At 37.8% G+C, this 13,880-nt stretch overlaps 1 protein-coding gene across 21 annotated transcripts in view; it reads left to right on the top strand.

The window, feature by feature from the left end:
* plxna2 (plexin A2) overlaps positions 1-13,880 on the top strand; it is a 775,091-nt gene that overhangs the window by 729,999 nt on the left and 31,212 nt on the right. The gene's annotated exons all lie outside the window — the stretch shown is intronic.

Genomic DNA, 13,880 nt, shown 5'->3' with positions numbered 1-13,880 from the left:
TTGACTCCATTACGATTAATGGACGATTATTTTATTTGCATATTACAACTCGCATATTACAAGTGAGAGATTTTTGAATAAAGGGTGCATTACTTGATTTTAAAATACTTGAAGGAAACACTATCTACTATCTATTATTATTTATTGAATATCAGTGTTGAAAAACTGAAACTAAAACACAAACATTGCCTAAATTGGCAATTTAATTGTAAAATAAATTACTTGCACTTTTGGAAACAAAGTAAATTATTTTCAGTGTTTTTCATATTAAAAGTAGAAAATAAGCAGTATCTCTTCTAAATATAATATCTCCTGTATATCCTGTGAATAATATTTTAAACAGTGCATCTTCTGTAAACAAATATTTTAATGTAAGTAATCATTTTAATGTAATGAAAAATATGCTGCCTCAATGCATCTCTGGTGCAGTTTTTAATCATTGTCAATGAAGTGCAAAGTAAGGCTCAAGAATGGGTCCATCGCCAAACTCATCTTAAGGTCCACAGGACTCGACAATTGTAAACACTCACTTCATCGGCTCTCAGCGCCACCTGAGCTAGTCACCGCTACCAAACTGACCAATCACAGGGCTTTGCAAAGTAACGTTTTTGAGAGGTGCCCGACCAAACGCATGCACATGACTCCACAGAGAAAGTAATCAAAATAATAAACCTGGAAATTTTGATTGATTATAGGTGAATCTGAATGCAGATTTCGATTACTTTGTGATTAATCGCCCAGCCCTAGTTCTTCATCAAGTTTTTTTTAGTTTTCATATATAGACCATTTTGAAGCGATAGAATAGTATTCGAAAGGGAAAATTGCATATAAGAATTATTCGTAAATAATTATTCATTAATAAATAAATTCGTAAAATAATTATTCGTATTATTAGAGATCCAAAAATCCTAGTAGAAACCTCACTAATTATATATATATATATATATATATATATATATATATATATATATATATATATATATATATATATATATATATATATATATATATATATATATATATATATATATATATACCGTGTCTCAAAAAAATCCAAACAGAATTAATTCTGTCAGAATTTTGTCAAAAACCCTCCAACTTTAAATATATTTTGTAATTAGATGGCAAATAGATGAAAATATATGATATGTAAACATTTTCCACCTCACTTGGTTTAATCCAATTACCTTTTTTCCAGTATGTATTAAAGTCTTATGCAACCAAAAATAAATATCATCAGTACACCATTATTACATCATCAGCATTTTTATTATTTATTTATTTTATTTATTTTATTTATTTTATTTATTTTATTTATTTTATTTATTATTTATTTTTATTTTTTTTCTTTATTATTTACTTTTTAAAGGTAAGGCAAGGCAAACTTTATTTATACAGCACAATTTTACACAACCGTAGTTGATCCAAAGTGCTTTACAATAAAATAAACTAGACAATAAAACAAAAACAAACAAAAAATTAAAGCTGCAAGCAGCGATGATAGGGACCTCGCACCCGGGCTCACCGCCGCCCGGTGACCTTACGATGACAGAGAACAGCGAACAATATTAATTTAAGCCAATATATAAAAAAAAGATCTAAGAGAATCACAGATTTATGCCAAACTTCCTCCTGTCAGCAGGTGGCGCTATAACTGTGACTTAAGATTGGCATGTAGATGTCTTCCGGAGAGGAATCTTATCAACCATGTGAAGTTTCAGGCACATGGGACATTGTGTGGCTGAGTTATAAGCCAAACTACCTTCTGCCAGCAGGTGGCGTTATGACTGACTCAATATTGTTATGTGGATGTGTTCAGGAGCGGACTTTTATCAACCATGTGAAGTTTCAGGCAGATCAGAGATTGTGTGGAGACTGTGTTTTAAGACAAACTACATTCTGCCAGCAGGTGGCGCTATGAAAGACTCAATATTATTATGTAGATGTGTTTAGGAGAGGACTTTCATCAACCATGTGACATTTTAGGCAGATCTGACATTGTGTGGCCGAGTTACAAGCCAAAATTTCTTCTGCCAGCAGGTGGCGCTATGACTCTGACTCAATATTATTATGTAGATGTGCTCAAGAGAGGACTTTCATCAACCATGTGAAGTTTCAGGCAGATCAGACATTGTGTGGCCGAGTTACAAGCCAAACTACCTTCTGCCAGCAGGTGGCGCTATGACTGACTCAATATTGTTATGTGGCTGTGTTCAGGAGAGGACTTTTATCAATCATTTGAAGTTTCAGGCAGATCAGACATTGTGTGTTTGAGTTATAAGGAATTCCTGTTCCATGGCGAAGCGTTGAGGTTTGTCATGCCACCACAGACACGCCCCTCTGCAAAAACTCTAGATCTTCACAATATATCATCGCTAGAGCTTTCAGATGACACCACTCTATTTTGGTGCTGATACGGGAAAGTTTGTGGGAGGAGTTTGTTACAGTGTCAAACATGTCATTTCCTGTGGCCAGCAGGTGGCACTATAGCTGTAACTAGATATCGGCACGTAAACCTGATCAGGTCAGGACTGTTATTAAATGTGTGAAGTTTGAGGCAGATCGAATAATGCATCCCTGAGTTATAAAGACTTCCTGTTTTGTGGCGAATCATCAAAGTTTGCGAGGCCGCCACGGACACGCCCATCGATGAAAACTCTAAAGCTTCGCAATTTAACATCACCAAGGCTTTAAGATGACAAAACCCAATTTTGGTGTTTATCAGATAAAATCCCTAGGAGGAGTTCGTTAAAATACAACGCCTGGAAATGGCAAAAGCGCCACTTTATCGCCACAGGAAGTTAAAAATATCCGACTTCCTGTTGGGTTTGAGATATGGCTCCAAGAGACTTTTTCGTATGTTTTGCCATGTTTGAGGTGTGTGCCAATTTTTGTGCATGTGCGTGATTCGTAGATCGGGGGCTCGTCCATTTAATTTTTCTAGGTGGCGCTGTCGAGTCATTTTGCCACGCCCACTTCAATATTGTTATGTGGATGTGTTCAAGAGATGACGTTTATCAACCATGTGAAGTTTCAGGCAGATCGGACATTGTGTGGTTGTGTTATAAGGACTTCCTGTTCCATGGCGAAGCGTTGAGGTTTGTCATACCGCCACGGACACGCCCCTCTCTGAAAACTCTAGATCTTCACAATATATCATCGCTAGAGCTTTCAGATAACACCACTCAATTTTGGTGTTGATACGATAAAATTTGTGGGAGGAGTTTATAATTCCGTAAATCATGTCATTTCCTGTGGCCAGCAGGTGGCGCTGTAACTGTATCTGGATATCGGCATGTAAACTTGTTCAGGTCAGGACGCTTATCAAGCGTATGAATTTTGAGGCAGATCAGATAATGCATGCCTGAGTTATGACGACTTCCTGTTTTGTGGCGAATCGTCAAAGTTTGCGAGGCCACCATGGACACGCCCATCGATGAAAACTCTAAAGCTTCGCAATTTAACATCGCCAAGGCCTTTAGATGACAAAACCCAATTTTGGTGTCGATCGGATAAAATCCCTAGGAGGAGTTCGTTAAAATACAACGCCTGGAAATGGCAAAAACGCCACTTTTTCGCCGCAGGAAGTTAAAAATATCCGACTTCCTGTTGGGTTTGAGATATGGCTCCAAGAGACTTTTTCGTATGTTTTGGTGTGTTTGAGGTGTGTGCCAATTTTCGTGCATGTGCGTGATTCGTGGATCGGGGGCTCGTCCGTTTAATTTTTCTAGGTGGCGCTGTCGAGTCATTTTGCCACGCCCACTTCCGAAGCCCATAACAAACGTAAATTTTCGCCACTTCTGAGGCGTGTGCAAAGTTGCGTGAGTTTTCGGGCATGTTTAGCCCCTCAAAACCGCGATTCATTCCGCGGAAGAAGAAGAAGAAGAAGAATAATAATTAAAGCTGCAAGCAGCGATGATAGGGACCTCGCACCCGGGCTCACCGCCGCCCGGTGACCTTACGATGACAGAGAACAGCGAACAATATTAATTTAAGCCAATATATAAAAAAATCTAAGAAAATCACAGATTTATGCCAAACTTCCTCCTGTCAGCAGGTGGCGCTAAAACTGTGACTTAAGATTGGCATGTAGATGTCTTCCGGAGAGGAATCTTATCAACCATGTGAAGTTTCAGGCACATGGGACATTGTGTGGCTGAGTTATAAGCCAAACTACCTTCTGCCAGCAGGTGGCGTTATGACTGACTCAATATTGTTATGTGGATGTGTTCAGAAGCGGACTTTTATAAACCATGTGAAGTTTCAGGCAGATCAGAGATTGTGTGGAGATTGTGTTTAAAGACAAACTACATTTTGCCAGCAGGTGGCGCTATGAAAGACTCAATATTATTATGTAGATGTGTTTAGGAGAGGACTTTCATCAACCATGTGAAATTTTAGGCAGATCTGACATTGTGTGGCCGAGTTACAAGCCAAAATTCCTTCTGCCAGCAGGTGGCGCTATGACTCTGACTCAATATTATCATGTAGATGTGCTCAAGAGAGGACTTTCATCAACCATGTGAAGTTTCAGGCAGATCTGACATTGTGTGGCCGAGTTACAAGCCAAACTACCTTCTGCCAGCAGGTGGCGCTATGACTAACTCAATATTGTTATGTGGATGTGTTCAGGAGAGGACTTTTATCAATCATGTGAAGTTTCAGGCAGATCAGACATTGTGTGGTTGAGTTATAAGAAATTCCTGTTCCATGGCGAAGCGTTGAGGTTTGTCATGCCACCACAGACATGCCCCTCTGCAAAAACTCTAGATCTTTACAATATATCATCACTAGAGCTTTCAGATGACACCACTCTATTTTGGTGCTGATACGGGAAAGTTTGTGGAAGGAGTTTGTTACAGTGTCAAACATGTCATTTCCTGTGGCCAGCAGGTGGCGCTATAACTGTAACTGGATATCGGCATGTAAACCTGATCAGGTCAGGACTGTTATTAAATGTGTGAATTTTGAGGCAGATCGAATATTGCATGCCAGAGTTATAAAGACTTCCTGTTTTGTGGCGAATCATCAAAGTTTGCGAGGCCGCCACGGACACGCCCATCGATGAAAACTCTAAAGCTTCGCAATTTAACATCGCCAAGGCCTTTAGATGATAAAACCCAATTTTGGTGTCGATCGGATAAAATCCCTAGGAGGAGTTCGTTAAAATACAACACCTGGAAATGGCAAAATTGCCACTTTTTCGCCGCAGGAAGTTAATAATATCTGACTTCCTGTTAGGTTTGAGATATGGCTCCAAGAGACTTTTTCGTATGTTTTGGCATGTTTAAGGTGTGTGCCCATTTTCGTGCATGTGCGTGATCCGTAGCTCGGGGGCTCGTCCGTTTAATTTTTCTAGGTGGCGCTGTCGAGTCATTTTGCCACGCCCACTTCAATATTGTTATGTGGATGTGTTCAAGAGATGACGTTTATCAACCATGTGAAGTTTCAGGCAGATCGGACATTGTGTGGTTGAGTTATAAGGACTTCCTGTTCCATGGCGAAGCGTTGAGGTTTGTCATACCGCCACGGACACGCCCCTCTGCGAAAACTCTAGATCTTCACAATATATCATCGCTAGAGCTTTCAGATAACACTACCCAATTTTGGTGCTGATACGAAAAAATTTGTGGGAGGAGTTTATTACTCCGTAAATCATGTCATTTCCTGTGGCCAGCAGGTGGCGCTATAATTATATCTGGATATTGGCATGTAAACGTGTTCAGGTCAGGATGCTTATCAAGCGTGTGAATTTTGAGGCAGATCTGATAATGCATGCCTGAGTTATAACGACTTCCTGTTTTGTGGCGAATCATCAAAGTTTGCGAGGCCGCCACGGACACGCCCATCGACGAAAACTCTAAAGCTTCGCAATTTAACATCGCCAAGGCCTTTAGATGACAAAACCCAATTTTGGTGTCGATCGGATAAAATCCCTAGGAGGAGTTCGTTAAAATACAACGCCTGGAAATGGCAAAAACGCCACTTTTTCACCGCAGGAAGTTAAAAATATCCGACTTCCTGTTGGGTTTGAGATATGGCTCCAAGAGACTTTTTCGTATGTTTTGGCATGTTTGAGGTGTGTGCCAATTTTCGTGCATGTGTGTGATTCGTGTATCGGGGGCTCGTCCGTTTAATTTTTCTAGGTGGCGCTGTCGAGTCAATTTGCCACGCCCACTTCCGAGACCCATATCAACCTGCTATTTACACCGCGTTTGGTGTGTGTGCAAATTTTCATGAGTTTTCGGGCATGTTTAGACCCTCAAAAGTGCCCCGATAGGGGGCGGAATAATAATAATAATAATAATAATTAAAGCTGCAAGCAGCGATGATAGGGACCTCGCACCCGGGCTCACCGCCGCCTGGTGACCTTACGATGACAGAGAACAGCGAACAATAATAATTTAAGCCAATATATAAAAAAAATCTAAGAAAATCACAGATTTATGCCAAACTTCCTCCTGTCAGCAGGTAGCGCTATAACTGTGACTTAAGATTGGCATGTAGATGTCTTCCGGAGAGGAATCTTATCAACCATGTGAAGTTTCAGGCACATGGGACATTGTGTGGCTGAGTTATAAGCCAAACTACCTTCTGCCAGCAGGTGGCGTTATGACTGACTCAATATTGTTATGTGGATGTGTTCAGGAGCGGACTTTTATCAACCATGTGAAGTTTCAGGCAGATCAGAGATTGTGTGGAGATTGTGTTTTAAGACAAACTACATTCTGCCAGCAGGTGGCGCTATGAAAGACTCAATATTATTATGTAGATGTGTTTAGGAGAGGACTTTCATCAACCATGTGACATTTTAGGCAGATCTGACATTGTGTGGCCGAGTTACAAGCCAAACTACCTTCTGCCAGCAGGTGGCGCTATGACTGACTCAATATTGTTATGTGGATGTGTTCAGGAGAGGACTTTTATCAATCATGTGAAGTTTCAGGCAGATCAGACATTGTGTGGTTGAGTTATAAGAAATTCCTGTTCTATGGCGAAGCGTTGAGGTTTGTCATGCCACCACAGACACGCCCCTTTGCAAAAACTCTAGATCTTTACAATATATCATCGCTAGAGCTTTCAGATAACACCACTCAATTTTGGTGCTGATACGGGAAAGTTTGTGGGAGGAGTTTGTTACAGTGTCAAACATGTCATTTCCTGTGGCCAGCAGGTGGCGCTATAACTGTATCTGGATAGTGGGATGTAAACCTGATCAGGTCAGGACTGTTATTAAATGTGTGAATTTTGAGGCAGATCGAATATTGCATGCCAGAGTTATAAAAACTTCCTGTTTTGTGGTGAATCATCAAAGTTTGCGAGGCCGCCACGGACACGCCCATCGATGAAAACTCTAAAGCTTCGCAATTTAACATCACCAAGGCTTTAAGATGACAAAACCCAATTTTGGTGTTTATCAGATAAAATCCCTAGGAGGAGTTCGTTAAAATACAACGCCTGAAAATGACAAAAGCGCCACTTATTTGCCGCAGGAAGTTAAAAATATCAGACTTCCTGTTGGGTTTCAGATATGGCTCCAAGAGACTTTTTCGTATGTTTTGGCCTGTTTGAGGAGTGTGCCAATTTTCGTGCATGTGCGTGATTCGTAGATCGGGGGCTCGTCCGTTTAATTTTTATAGGTGGCGCTGTCGAGTCATTTTGCCACGCCTACTTCAATATTTTTATGTGGATGTGTTCAGGAGAGGACTTTTATCAACCATGTGAAGTTTCAGGCAGATCGGACATTGTGTGGTTGAGTTATAAGGACTTCCTGTTCCATGGCGAAGCGTTGAGGTTTGTCATACCGCCACGGACACGCCCCTCTGCGAAAACTCTAGATCTTCACAATATATCATCGCTAGAGCTTTCAGATAACACCACCCAATTTTGGTGCTGATACGATAAAATTTGTGGGAGGAGTTTATTACTCCGTAAATCATGTCATTTCCTGTGGCCTGCAGGTGGCGCTATACCTGTATCTGGATATTGGCATGTAAACGGGTTCAGGTCAGGACGCTTATCAAGCGTGTGAATTTTGAGGCAGATCGGATAATGCATGGCTGAGTTATAACGACTTCCTGTTTTGTGGCGAATCGTCAAAGTTTGCGAGGCCGCCACGGACACGCCCATCGACGAAAACTCAAAAGCTTCGCAATTTAACATCGCCAAGGCCTTTAGATGACAAAACCCAATTTTGGTGTCGATCGGATAAAATTCCTAGGAGGAGTTCGTTAAAATACAACGCCTGGAAAAGGCAAAAACGCCACTTTTTCGCCGCAGGAAGTCAAAAATATCCGACTTCCTGTTGGGTTTGAGATATGGCTCCAAGAGACTTTTTCGTATGTTTTGGCATGTTTGAGGTGTGTGCCATTTTGCGTGCATGTGCATGATTCGTGGATCGGGGGCTCGTCCGTTTAATTTTTCTAGGTGGCGCTGTCGAGTCATTTAGCCACGCCCACTTCCGAAACCCATAAAACCCAGCCATTTACACCGCGTTTGGTGTGTGTGCAAAAATTTCGTGAGTTTTCGGGCATGTTTAGACCCTCAAAAGTGCCCCGGTTGGGGGCGGAATAATAATAATAATAATAATAAAAAACGGAGCAATTCCAATAGGGCCTACGCACCGTTTCGGTGCTCGGTCCCTAATAAAAAACGGAGCAATTCCAATAGGGCCTACGCACCGTTTCGGTGCTCGGTCCCTAATAAACGGAGCAATTCCAATAGGGCCTACGCACCGTTTCGGTGCTCGGTCCCTAAAAACTGGTATTACAAAGAAATATGTTTAAAAGTAATACTAAAATGCAAATAATTAAAAAAAAGCATTTTATCTAAGATATAATCAAAAAAAATAATTTTCTAAGACCGATTACATTTACTCACAGTTAACACATCAATATATAGCGATACAGTGCTTTGCGAAGGTCTTTTGTCGTTCCTGTTTTCACATAAATATAGATTTTTTCATATGACTAAATACTAAACATTAAAAAGAACATCATATATATTTTATCTAACTTTTTATCATATATTTCTGTACAAATAATGAAATAAACACTTACTAAGATATAATTTTTTTAAAGTGAATTCATTAACACGATTCAATTCAATTAGCATGTTGATATCACAGCCATGAGTGTATTAGCATGTGGCTGCTTACATTTACATATTAATCAGCGTTAAACAACTTGGTCATCGTTACTCATTTCATATGCAGAGAGTTCAGTTAATCATGCTAGAGGTCATTTACATGTATAAATACTGTCGACAGAATAGCAAAATCAGAAGTCTTTTTCCAATTTCTATTGTAACTTACAAGTAAAATGCAACTAATTTGGTCATGGTGCCTGGAAAACATCAGAAAAGCATGTTCTTACAAAAATGCCTGTCAAAGGTCAATGTGCTACAAAAGAAAAACTTTGTATATCCGTTTAACATGAAACAACAATTAAGCTCAACAGAAAACATTTCCTATATCTCATAGTGTTCCAAAAATGTCTGGCTGTGAGTGTTGAGCTCCAGGGAGACAGACGGCAGATCTCTGTCTGAATCACAGCGCACAAGACAATATAATAGAGGACAATTATTGAGCTCAGAGACTGAAAATTTTAAGTGTGGCTGTGAAAAAAGAAAGAGAGAGAGGGAGGTCGTCCTTTACCTTCAGTGGATTAATTACAGCCTTTACCTTGTCTCTAGTTCAGACACTGCAGAGACGGCACACGTCAGAGCAGGTACCTGATAACAGAGAAAGAGAGAGAGGAGGGGGCACATTTGGCCTCTTTTGTGTCCAGAAGAGAAGCCACAGGGCAAGCGCACACATATACTCATAATTACTCCTAAAAGAGCTCATCATATGTGCTGTCATGATGTACGGCGTGTGGATGAGACACAAAGAGAGAGAGAATGCTGGAAAAATAGCATTTTATACTGCCTTTATGATAACTATATTTTCACAGGAAAAAGTATACTGTTTTTATTTTGGTGAAAATTGTGTAAATTCATAATGTTTATATAATAATATTAAGATATTAGCCTTTGATATGCTGTACATATTAGGCATAAATAATTTTATAAATGTTTGAGAAAAAATCTCTTGCAATAATATTATTTTAACACAAATAAACTATATAATAAACATTCTAAAATACTTTTTTAATTGTTTGATTTGAATGTTTGATTATGATCTTGGTAAAATATTTAATTGGAAACTGGTAAAATATTTAATTCAAATTAATTTGAATAATTTTAAGTTGTAGTAATGTGGTTGTACGACATTTCTTGTGTCCATGTTTTTGTTTTTTGTTTTTTATATATAGATATAGTCACAATTTTGTTTTATGTCATTATAGACTGAATGAAGTAACCCTAACCCCTTCAGGTTGTATTAGTTATAATGTTAGTTTATTATGTATTTACTAACATGAACAAACAATGAACAAAACCTTTATTACAGTATTTATTCATATTTTGTCAACATTAGTTAATAAAAATAAAGTTAACTGACAAAGCATTAAATGAGACTTTATTATAATATGTGTTAGCAATTCTTATATCTAATGTGTGTGTTTATATCTTATATATATATATATATATATATATATATATATATATATATATATATATATATATATATACATACATACATACATATATATATATATATATATATATATATATATATATATATATATATATATATATATACACATATATATATATATATACATATATATATATATAAGATTTACAAACACACACATTAGATATATAGATATAAATGAGGATAAGATTTTTTCAACACATTTCTAAACATAATAGTTTTAATAACTTATTTCTAATAGCTGATTTATTTTATCTTTGCCTTGATGACAGTAAATAATATTTTACTAGATATTTTTAAGACACTTCTATACAGCTTAAAGTGACATTTAAAGGCTTGCTAGGTTTGTTGAGTTAACTAGGCAGGTTAGAGTAATTAGGCAGTTATTGTATATCGATGGTTTGTTCTGTTGATATATATAAATATGGTTGAAGTCAGAATTATAAGGTCCCCTTTGAATTTTTTCTTCTTTTTTTATTTCTTCTTTTTTTATTATCAACTTATAACTTGATCCCCAGTTGATCATTTGGAAGAGTAGCAGAAGGTACATTTGTCTGATGAATCATCTGAAATGCATCCCAATCATCACAAATACTGCAGAAGACCTATTGAAACCTGCATGGACCCAAGATTCTCAGAGAAATCAGTCAAGTTTGGTGAAGGAAAAATCATGGTTTGGTGTTACATTCAGTATAGGGGCATACGAGAGATTTGCAGAGTGGATGGCAACATCAACAGCCTGGGGCATTAAGACATTTGTGCTGCTTATATTACAAGCCACAAGAGAGGGAAAATAGTTCAGAAGGATAGTGCTCCTTCTCAATTTTCGGCCTCCACATCAAAGTTCCTGAGAGCAAAGAAGGTCAAGGTGCTCCAGGATTGGCCAGCTCAGTCACCATACATAAACATTATTGAGCATGTCTGGGGTAAGATGAAGGAGGAGGCATTGAATATGAATCCAAAGAATCTTGATGAGCTCTGGGAGTCCTGCAAGAATGCTTTCTTTGTCATTCCAGATCACTGAAAAATCAAGGCATGATCATATTTTATTTTGATAAAATAAGCGTAATCTAGAGGCCTTTGCCTTTCATATAAGCCACTTCTGATTCCAAATGATCAACTAGAAGTCAAGTTATAATTTGTTGTTCCTAAGACTTGGATAGGCGACAAGACTTTAGTCAGGTAGTGTATAGTAGTAGTCGCAGCAATAGTAGTAGTAGTAGAAACACTATTCAACCTAAAAACTGACATTTTGTTTCAGTGAGTCTAGGTACAGTTTTCACAAAGGATAATGCAACATAAAATCACAGTAAAACAAAACAAATTTCACAAAACCAATCTGATAATACCAACTCTTTATTTCAAAAAAGCCTCACTGCTTGTGATATCAAATACTTTTCTCCATATTTATTTTTTAAGCACTGATGTCCTAAATATTCTGGAACTCGTTATACAGTAGGTGGCTATTATCAAAAATAATTTCCATAGCTTTACCCAAACATCTAGTCTGACACATTGGTTGTAAACACATCACAGGGTTGCCAGGCACTTCATTTGTGCACTAATATTCCAACTATATCCGTCTCAGGGAGCTGTATACTAACTCTTTTCTATATGAAACCCTACTGGTCCCACAGAGACTGGAGAAGAGAGAGTTTGGAGAAAGAGAAGTGCAAACAGAAGGCTGTAAGGGAGCCGTAGAGAGCACTGCATTAAAATACATGACTCCTGAGCCCTTCACACAAGCACCCTCACCTCTCCCCAAAAAACGACGCATATGCTAATCTGCTGCAGTATATTTAAAGAGAGCAGACAGTATAATCAGCAGCTGTGTCCTTCCAACGTTTCGTGCTGTGGCTTCATAAACCTGTGGTCACCATGTTCCTGGCTGATTGCTCATTTTGATTGCGCGGGGCTGATTAGAGCGCTAGCCAGGGGGGAAAAAATAAAAGTTTTCCATCAGTCTGAACGCTAGCTATTTTTCCAGGCTGTGCTGCTTCTCCCACTCGCCCTCTTTCTTCTTTCTCTCACTCTTCCGCCCTTTCTTAAAATCAGCGAGCCTCTTGACCTTGCGTAGGCTGAATGACATTACAGAGGACTGGCAGCATGTCCCTGAGGGGCCACCATAGCGATCAAATTTCCAATTTAAATTGTTGGAGCAGCACGAGAGGACTGGCATTAACAATTCAAATAAACAGAGGCCGCTGCTAATGTGTGCATTATTAGCTCCTGTATCTCACAGGAATGTAAAGCACAGTGCTTTCAATGACTTGAAGTTTGCAGAGGAATGTGTTTCTGGACTTAACTAGAGAGAGAAAAAGAACTGCCTACATTAGATTTATCTGGATTATGTTACGACTTTCTGTTTGACTGTTGTTGATTTAATTATTAATAGCATTCAGGGGTTGAAGGAAGGCAACACAGAGATTAAAATGATTAAGAAAATTTTTTTAAAGCTGTCTATAAATAATCTATTTTTAGAATATGGTTTAACTGGTTTAAGGTGGTTTTTGGTACATATTAAGCAAGTTTTCACTCCAAAAAAAAAAAAAGAAAGATTTTCTGAAATGGAGGTTTTTGTCTTGATTCAAGTCTAAATATCTAAATATTTTTAAATCTAGAAGCATTTTCTAGACAAGTAAAAAATATTTTCTAGTTTTCAAAAATAAGGTCAAAATTAAATGAATTTTCCTAAAAATCTAAATAATCTGCCAATTAGGTAAACAAAATAATCTTTTCTTTTCTGAAAACAATTTTTTTTGCTAGTCTGGAAAATTCTTTTAAAGAATTTTTAGATATTTATACTAGAAACAAGACAAAAACTAAGGAATAAAAGTTATATATAGTATTAAAAGTTTTGAAGTTTAGTTTTAAAAGGACACTCGTGTTGTACTAAACATTTATTTATTTCCTTCTGTTGAACACAAAACAAGATCTGCTGCGGAATGATGGAAAAGCAGTCATTAACATCCATAGTAGGAACAAAAAATACTTTGGCTGTTTTTTTTCCAACATTCTTCAGTATATCTTTCTTTGTGTTTAACTGAAGAATGACACTCAAACATGTTTGGAACAAATAGATGATAGATAAACAATGGCAGAATTTTCATTCATGGATGAACTATCCCTTTAATCCTTTAAAATAAATTCAGCTGTACACTGTATTTATTTACAATTTGTTTTTGAAATCAGGATCAACATCAAATCAACAAGTCAACAAGTCAAAACAGATTTAAATGTGTTAAAAACATGTTTTAAAGCAATGACTAAGAAAAGAAAGACA

This window comes from Danio rerio, chromosome 23, assembly GCF_052040795.2.
Source record: "Danio rerio strain M-AB ecotype USA chromosome 23, GRCz13ab, whole genome shotgun sequence".
In the NCBI taxonomy this organism is placed as follows: domain Eukaryota; kingdom Metazoa; phylum Chordata; class Actinopteri; order Cypriniformes; family Danionidae; genus Danio; species Danio rerio.
Note: the sequence above shows the minus strand (reverse complement) of the source record. Positions and strands in the feature narration are given on the sequence as shown.